This window comes from Geospiza fortis, unplaced genomic scaffold (genome assembly GCF_000277835.1).
Source record: "Geospiza fortis unplaced genomic scaffold, GeoFor_1.0 scaffold98, whole genome shotgun sequence".
Taxonomy (NCBI): Eukaryota; Metazoa; Chordata; class Aves; order Passeriformes; family Thraupidae; genus Geospiza; species Geospiza fortis.
The window spans coordinates 3800891-3810495 of NW_005054306.1; positions in this window are offsets into that span (position 1 = coordinate 3800891).

The following is a 9605-nucleotide window of genomic DNA, read 5'->3' on the forward strand; positions in this document are numbered from 1 at the left end:
CGCGGGCGGCCCCAGGGATGCTCCGCGCCTCCGCGGGGACAGTGCCCGCTACGAACGTGGGGCCGCGCCGCTGTGTAGCCACAGGTGCGTGTTAGCCGGCCTGAGAGAGGACACAAACCCCCTCCCTAACTATTGTATCAGCTCGTTTCTACAGAATGGAAGTGTGCTGACTTGTTAAGGTGATACGTATTAGTTCAGATTATACACTGTGATGTCACGAGGCAGCGAAATTTTGCTAGAGTCTTAGGCATTTTTTATGTTGAAGTCAAACAAAAGGACAGCCCGGACATGGAAGTAAGGACTTTCCTTCTTGTAAGGTTAGAGCTGCCCTGAGGGATAAAGGATTTTGGACAGCCAAGATAACGCCAAAATCCTAGCTCCTCTGACACGTCTTTGAAACCCCCCTTCTCCCCCAGTATCTCTGGCAGTACAGATAACTAACTCTAGCGAGGGTGACTCCAGGGACATCTGGATCAATAGACAAGCAGCAAGAATGCTGCAAAAATAGACCTGCTTTGGAAAGTTTTACTATGATTAGCAACCAGTGGTGTGACTGCTAGTGACCTGTGATTCTGTGACCTGTTAAATCATGCTGGTCCTGAAATTTTGAAGGGTGTGAGAAGCCTGCGCGAAACATCAGTTGTGGTGCCCTAATTTGGCTGCAACACCTCGTGCTTATGAGTAACTCTTTTAAGTTTATACTTCGCCTCCTAGCCTCTCTCCTGGGCAGTCACACCATCCTGATGATTTTCATGACACATCCTTGGTTTCATGAGTGAAGGAATGGATCTGCACAAGCTGAGAGGCAGTGCAGGGGACAGGTCCTGCTCATCTCAGTGGGAGCACAGGAGGAATGGCATTTGTTTTGCAATGGGGACACATTATGAAGAGCTGTGAAGTGCTCAGGAGGGCTTTGGTCCTAAGGCACAACACTAATCCATGGCTAAGGCATGAGCGGGGAGGGGTGGCTGGTGGGATTTTCTGAAGCAGGAGCACGGGTGGGGAGCAGGGTCAATGACAGGAGGCAAACTCTGCGGGAACAGGGACCAGGCAATGGCAACCAATTTGCAGCTCAGGGAGTAATAAATATATTTCCAGATGGGATATGCAAGACTTGGATACATGACTACTCCCCATTTCTTTGACAATAGGGAAGAGGGGCTGTGACTCTTGTCTCCTGTGAGCAGTTCTGTGCTTCCAGTGTCCCTGCCTTGTCTGCTGGCAAGGGAGAGGCTTGCTGCATCAAGCTCCTGGTGTCCTCTCTTCAGCAGCAGGCTGCACTGCTCCTCTCTGACCTCTCCTGTCTCTTCACAGCCTGGAGCAGAGCCAGAGCTGGCTGCTGCTGGGAGAGCAGGTCAGAGAGGAGCGCTGGCAGAAGTGGAGTGTGCCAGCAGCCAAGCAACCTGACCTGCTGGCAGCAAGACGGAGGAGCTGCACCTAGGAAGATAAGGGAGGGAGCAATGAGAGCAATGATCTGTCTGGAGAAGTGGGATTTCAGTGCAGCTCCAAGCACAGATGCACTGGCAGGTAAGGTGCATGTTCCTGCCATTTAAACATTGCTGTTCTGTATTTTTTAGGCAAATTGTCCTTCTGAATTAGGTTAAAGCAATTCCATGATTGTCTTAAAACGCCATAAATGTAGGCCCCTCTCAGAAGGGTGTGTCAGTCCTACCTGCCTTTCCTGTAGCAGGAGGGTGGCTCCTTTGTCATCAACTAAGTCAAAGCAGGGCCTGGCAAAGATGAAAACTAACTCAAAAAAATCCCTATCTGGAGCAGTTTCCTAATAGACCTGGACACATTTGTTGATATCATCCTATCTTTTGATCAGCTTTCAGCCAACATGGGACAGCCTCAGATGTTTGCCACAGGGAAGCCAGTTGGCTCTGGAAGTGGATCCTTCTGATAACCACACACTTTTCCTACTTCCACCTCACTCAGGTGGCTCACAAATGGATCAGACAAGTCCTGGTGCTCGTGTGAGGAAGGAACACATTCATGAGGGCAAAGGGAGAGTGCAACTGCACCATCGTGACTGACGTCAACTTAAGAGACATGTATCTGGCTCCATTTGTGAGCATCACCTGGAGTTCATCAGCAGAAGGTCACTTGGGCTGTTACAGGGCTGCCTGTGCATCACTTTACTCCTCTGTGCAATGGCAACATTCACATGGAGGACAAAAGTAATGTTGCTGTTCAGGGAACAGAGATTTCAGACATACCTCAGGAACATTAAATGCAGGGGTATTATTTCACAAAATTCTTAGCTTAAATGTTGTTTTAAGCTATCAGCACCTAATCAATAAATGAGGGTATGTGAAGGTCCTATTAAAATGTAAGTTTGTGTGTGCATGGTTATGGAGGAAATCTTGAAGGCAGGTTGACTCCAGAAGTATAAAGTGCAGAAATATATTTTAAAACTCTCTCTTGAAGTTTAATCCTTGAGAAATCAAAGCTTTCCCAAAAGCTTGAACAATGCATACTCAGATAAAAGAGGTCTACCTGAGCAGAATAGAAACCACAAGGTCTTTCTTGGTTTTAGCATCAGAGTTTCATTTGTTGCTCTTCTCTTTGTACAGTTTCAGCAAAAAGCTCAAATACTTGAATCCAGCCACTCTTCCTGTCATCACTGAGCTGTAACTGTAAGTGCTGACCTTGTACAAATCATTCCCTTCCTTAGAAAGCTGATAAGCCCCAGTTTTGGGTATGCTAGGAGGGGTCCTGATAAAGGACAGTTCACTAATTTAACTCAGTGTTTTCATTTTCCTTTTGTGTTTAAACAAACACTTTAATTTCTCATGCTTCCTCCCCACTACCCTGCCGTGCAATTTCTTATGAATGTGAGTCTGCCTGTTAAAAACACAATAGAGGGTTTCTAAAGATAGAGAATAAAAGAACAGTGGTAGAGAATGATCTCAGGAAATTTCAGGGACAATGAGAAATCTTATCAGGGTTAGCATGAGAATCAGTGAGAATTAAGAAAGTCCCTTAAACAGTCTCACTTCTTCATTTAAAAAGTGTATTATAAATCAATTCCTCCCCGAGGAATTGGCTGCAAAGATATGTGTGTGAGCAAAGCCTGTTGAGAAATAGAGCAAATTAGAACTTTAGCATAATGCACGAAACTCCAGTCCAGCTGGAGGATGGGCCTTTTTGAGATGATTGCTGGGAAATACAGCTTCTGCAAAGTTTCCTATCTTTCTCAAAACATGCTCTCTCACTGAGTCAGGCAGCAAATAACCTCCCCTGCTTGCTCTCCTAAAGCAAGATGGATGGTGTTAGAGGGACATTCATCAAGCTGGATCCAGCTGAGCACAAACTGCCGCCATGAAATGCAAGGAGTAACTGGAACAGTGACTCTGAATGTGAGCATGCAATTTCTGCTCAGAACAGGGAGCTTCGTGCCCTGATAACCAAAATCAGATACTGGTCTTGCAGTATCTACTTTTTATGTAGGTACCACAGAGCTACAGCTCCCTCAGTTTCTCCTGGCAAAGTCTTTAAATTGTTAAAATTTCTCTCTCATTTACAAATTTCTCTGTAGTAAGAGCACAGTGCTAAACCTCTAGAAGGAAAAAGTTTAAAACAAATGAAATTTCGTTGCTTCAGTGCTATCTTTGCTGCTTACAAATTACCTCTTGCCTGAGATACTGTTGGTAGTGAAATCTCTCCTTTGCAGCAGTTATTTAATGTTTCTCTCTCTTATGGCCATTTTCAGTTCAAACACCTTGCTTACCCCATTCATCTTCTGCCTCCATCCACTGTCAGGGCTTTTGTTTATCTTCTGGTTAGTTAAAATGTCTGCCCCAATCCCTGTGCAAAATTAAACCCCAGGCAGGAAAAATGCCACTAGGAGCCCCTAGGATTCTCCAAGAGCTGTTAATACAAGTCAAACCTTCCTCCTATAAAATGAGTAAATGAATAAAAACACTCTTTTTGACTTTGGGCTCTGGACTTGATATGAGCCACTTGCCAAAATCTACAGGACAGAGCAAAGGAAGGGTTTTTCCCTCTCCTTCCTCCTACACTCCTGACTAATGCTTCAAAACTCAGAGTGACGTTGTTCCGTGCACTTGAAACAGAGATGTTCTGTGTAGGAACTTCCACAAGCATGGCGTGTCCTTCCCACAGAAGATGTGTGTGCCTCAGATCCTGAGTCTGTAGCAGTCAGAGCTTTGGTCCTGGCCCAGTTTATTGCCTTGTGCATTTATGTGCAAAAGCTCTGCCATAGCCCTGAGGAATATGGAATTAAAAGTCTGTAGTTCCCTGGGTAACTTCTCAGTGATGACTTTTGTGCAAGCCTAGTTTCAGTTCTGTTCCTTGAAACTGCAGCTCAAAATCCTGGAAGTATTTCTTTATGCACCAAGTGACAGACCTCTGTGGAGCCTGCACACAGCTCTGCCAGGTAGGTACAGCCCTTACTCCTTCCCATGCCTTAAATCCCACTGAAAACTATGAAATAATCTCTTTGTTTTATCTTTTAAATGCTAGCAACAGCGAAGTAAATTGGCTGTATTGGTCTATTACCCACTTACTGCTGCTGAGAAATACGTGTGTGAACAGCTGTCAAGGCAAAGCTGTGTGAATCATTAAAACGCCTTCTCAGCTCGCCACTGGTAAGTTTGAAGATAACAACTAAAAATATATGTTCATGCAGTCTCCCATTAGCTCTCATCAAGCTCGTGGGCCGTTTAGGCAGCTTAATACGAGATTGATCTTGCTGCTCAGCAGCACAGCACGAGGCACAGGCAGAAGCTGTCTTTCCCTCCAGCTACAGAGGGAATCAAACAGCACAGCCTTGCCGTATGCTCCAAATTTGATGGAAGAGATGGTTGATAATTATTGGCCTGGAGAGGGGATTAGAGCTCAAGGTTTACCCGTGAGTCACACCCTCGTGTGGTTGCACTCATCCACATGTGTACCTGTGCACACACATTCGCTGCAGGAAGGAGAAGAAGAATAAGAATGAGATGGCCCTTTGGGAGGAGATGCTCTGCAGCTCTCTGCTACTCCTGGGCCTCAACTTTATTTATTTAACCCTAATCCTTGGGGCATCTACAAAATACAACTGTTGCCTCCAGAAGCTGTGTTTCGGTCCTGGATAGGAATAACAGTGCTTGTACAACCTGCCTTTTACTAAATGGTCCAATCATTCTGAACAAGCAAAATTCTGCCTGCTTTTTAAAATAAGGGCTGGAAATTTTATTGGAGAGATATTAGTATAAAAATCGAAAATGTATTGCCATTATAAAATAAAGACATTCCAGTTTACAGGAATTAAGTAGTGATGGCTCACATGCAGTTCACATGCTGTTGCACCAAGATTTTTTTGATATCAGTTCATCATCTGTATTGCCCCTGTATCTGTATTGTAATCCTAGGCAGATGTCCAGCTTTGCTTATAAATTACTCTGTGTTTCTATTAAAAATCCTATTTTCTGTATGTTTTAAAGATTACCTTAGTGTTATTCTGGCTTTAGCTCTCTGCCTTTTTTTGGATGCAATAAATTTGACTTACATTTTTACACTTCTAAGCTCAAGGATGAATATCTTTCATTAAAAAGTGTAATTTGGCATAGGGATTAATCTATAATTGTCAGAATTTGACAAAACACCACAGCTGGAGTAGTAATGATGGCTCTAAGAAATTATATAATCCTTTTTATTTCATGGTTTTAATGGGCTTATATAGAACAGTACAAATGCCAAAGTATTTATATAGGGGATGGCAACAGAACTGGAACAATGGAGCAGATGTCACTGAGAGAAACCTTGCTTCATCTGCAAGCACTCAGGGAAAAGGGGTCTCCAAGAGGGCATGAGGTGCAAGCCAAAGCACTGGGGCTGACAGGGAGAAGAACAGTAGCAAAATGTTTCAGGTAGAAGATTCACAAACAAATTAAGACCCATAATTAATGTACTATTCACTTTTTCCATAGTCTGTCTTTTAATGTTGTTTGATACACTGGCATGTGTCCATACAGTTTATGCATCATTAAAGGCGATAGGAAACAATAAAAGCTGGGAGCGGCTGGCAGCATCCTTGAGACCTGTTTGATGAAAAGAAGCTTTCCTAGGATAGGAGGCTTTCCAAAATGTTCAGGACCAGTATGCAGGCAAATTTAATAATATTTATCCACCTATAAAAAAGGTCTCATCCACGTGTCTGGAAAGCATCTCATTTTTTCAGGACATTTTTAAATTCAGTCTTTATCTGTAACAAAAAGGTTGTTTTTCTGAGCTATTACCATGTGGTCAGCCAGTTCTCTCCTCCATCTGGTTGCATTTTGAAGTCTTAGATACAATCCTAACAAGGAGGAGAGAAATGGTCTGCCCTCAGCAGAAAAGATCCCACAGCTCCCCTGCAGCTGAGCAGCCTGTCTAGGAGCAGACGGTGAGGATAAAACTCAGTGTTCTTCCCGCAGGCTCTTTTCCGAGCAGTTTGCCCTCAATGTCATGTGAAGCAGCATCAATGATGCAGAGACACTGGTATTGATCCAAAGTGGAATAACTTCCTCAGCCAAGAGTTTGTATGTAGGTGAGGTGCTACCACAGGGCTCATCCTCCCAGCATGTGCCTCCTTGCAGTGTGTCTGCCTCCCTCCTCAGCTTTGGATGTAGGAAGCAAAGGCCAGTCGGATGTTTCAAAGATGTGCTGAGAATGACAGAGTGGCTTTGTGACAACGCAGGCACCTCTACTGGCATTGCTTCCAGGGAGGAACACTCAGCAGGGCTAATGCTTGTGGCTGAGCCCTAGCTCCTGGCTTGCTCACGGGCTCCTTGTTAGGAGGAGATCCCTTTGCCAGAATGAATTGAATTTCCTCAGGAACAAGGTCGTTTCTCTGTACTCTATCAGCAGATAAAGTACATGTTTCTGAAAGCATAAAGGCTTTTTTGCAGGGCTTGCTTTGTGCCTCCTACTCTCCTGTCGGCAAGGCTGGAGGCAGAGCCACCAGCTACAGAGGAAAGCCTGCTCTGCTATCTCCCCATGGTCCAGTCAGCACAGAGTGGGGAAGAGTGTCTCACAGGATACTTACCCCCCCTGCAAGGCAAAAGCGAAGCCGTGGCTTCTCCTGAACTGTAGCTGGGTCAGTGCCAGAAGCCAGGCAAGCAAAGGAACCTCCTAGCTGGAGCCCAGGACACCAAGACCTGCTGGGGGACACCCCAACACTGGGACATGCAGAGCAGCAGCTAGAAGAGACAAATTTTCCTCCTAACTTCTCACTTCTCCCTCAGGCTTAACACGAAGCAAAGAAGATGATCACTGATACATAGTGGCAGGAGCCTTTAGGAATCCAGGGCTTTTTACTCAATCTTTGTGCTGAAGTGCTCAGCCTTACACTGCAAAGACAAACAGCAAGAAGATTGCTCTCAGCAACCCAGACAAGAACATTTTAGTGCATAATTATGGATGAGATGCAAAAGGACGAAAAAGAGGGAAAACAGCTGTTCGCATAGAGTTTATTGCAGTTCACTTAAGAGGCCCATTAAATGCCAGAAAAAGCTATTTATCCTTCTGTTTGAGGCAATTATCCTGCTGCAAATCTCTGTGTCAATTCGTCCTGTGATTATTCCTGGAGTGCTGACACTGTGCAGATACACTCATCACACAGAAAAAAAGGTGCCCACCCAGGATTACAGAGGGATTTTCAGAAGCAGGGTAGCCAGTGCTTCTCAGGGGCTTTACCTCTGTAGAGAAATGATTTGTTTCTTGAAGTCTTTCCCTGGAGTTCAGTTGCCTCTTCTTCTTTATTTCAAAAATACCCTTTGAGCTTTATTTATTGGAAGCACATATTAAAGTGCGATTGCTCTTCTTGTAGTCACAGCAACATGGGATGTGAGAAGCCCAAATCCAGTTCTTCAAATGCTCAAAGGAGACCAGCTGTCCCACCAACCAAGAAATCATTTGACTCACCAGGCTGCAAGGTCTGTGCAGAGGAGAGGCTTCATCTCCTTGAAGCCCAACAATGTTCTTGTTTGGCAAGGAGGAAAGCAAGTGTGAGTGCATTGGTTCATCCCTCCCCCCCCCTCCTCTGGCCTGCTCAGGCCTTTCCACAAGAGATTGGTGGTGAAGCATCTCTTGATCATACTGGGAACTCTTGGAAAGCTAAGGTGGGGGGTGGTACTGACCATACCAGGAGCTCCTGCTGCCTTATCAAGGTGGGAGATGACAGCAGGGATAATCAGTCACCCCTGACAGCCCTGGAATGTTCCTTATCTGAAAAGTAGCTTAAGTGGAACAGTACCATCCTCACTGGAATTTCATAAATTCCAGTAATAAATTAGACTGCAGCCAGGATGAAAATATATCAATGGTTTAAGCCAACTATCTCATGGCCCTAAAGCCAGTGGTCCTAAGACAGGCCCTTTGAGTTCTTCTGGACTGCAGTGGGCTGCATCAGTATTTCCGTCTGTGTGGGATGCCTCTCAGAGTGCCCAAACTCTCAAGTTTGTGAAATTCAGAGAGGTGTCACTTGGCGACAGAACCTGGACTGATATCCCAATACTTGAGGCTCAACACCCCACCTCACCCCCGTTAAGAAATGCCAAAAAGGCATTAGATATGAGTGTTTCACTGATTCTTGAGGGAAATGTTTTAGTACATATACCTTTTTGCTTATACATTACATATCTGTGCCTGTGTATGTATTACCTTTGTATGTTTGCATACACATATCTGGGTGTGTGTATTCACTTGGACACCCTCTAGCAAATATAGTATGCATGTTGCTATCTTGAATCCTTAACTGCTATTACTGTTTGTAGTTGATCCTTGGTTAATCTGACATTTAAGTGCTTCTAGATTCTCTAGACAAACAATTGACCCTGTGTGAGTCTAAGATTGGATCCTGCCATGTGTGGGCACCTCTCTGACAAGCAGTCTAGCAAGCAAGGGAGTTCACTCTGAATCTCATGAGCTACCAGAGAGTCTTCCCTAACCTTTCCCTCCTTACCCCTTTTTACATCCCTAGCCTCCATATAAATCACTCTAAATTGATTCTAATTGGTTATCCTTTGGCTATGCAGTATTAGAGTAAGGCTAGCCATCAAGGTTTGTCTGACTTTTGCAAATTTGTGTTAAAGTTTGCTTTTACTAATATATTTAATGGTGATCCTTTAAGCAATCTAAACGATTCATTTGTGTGACAGAAAAGCTCCCTCCATGGCTCTACTGTGTTCCCTGAGGGAAGGGTTGTTTTTCAGAAATTTGTTTTAGCCAAAATGCTGACTGAAGGCTCATACACTGGTGTTTCTGAAACACAGACAGCTGGCTCAGTTGCTTAATTGACTGATGACACAGAAAATAAACAAACCTCCCCTCCTCTGTTTGGCTTGCAAATTGAAGGAAAGGCTAATGTCAGGCTTAGATATCCACTGGTTGACTGGAAATTTGGAGAAGTTGAATCAAAAAGTAGGAGATGTGACAATGGTGGGAGTGCAGCACGTGGTACACATGGTACATGCCTCTCACTGTGAGAAATATATTGGCCTTATGGTGGGTGGTGGACATTAACAGGAGCAGAGGAAAATGATGTGGGGCAGTGCTCCCCTAGTGCTGGTTGCTGTCAGTGGTGTAAGACAGGCTCAAAGGATGAAAGAAAAACACAG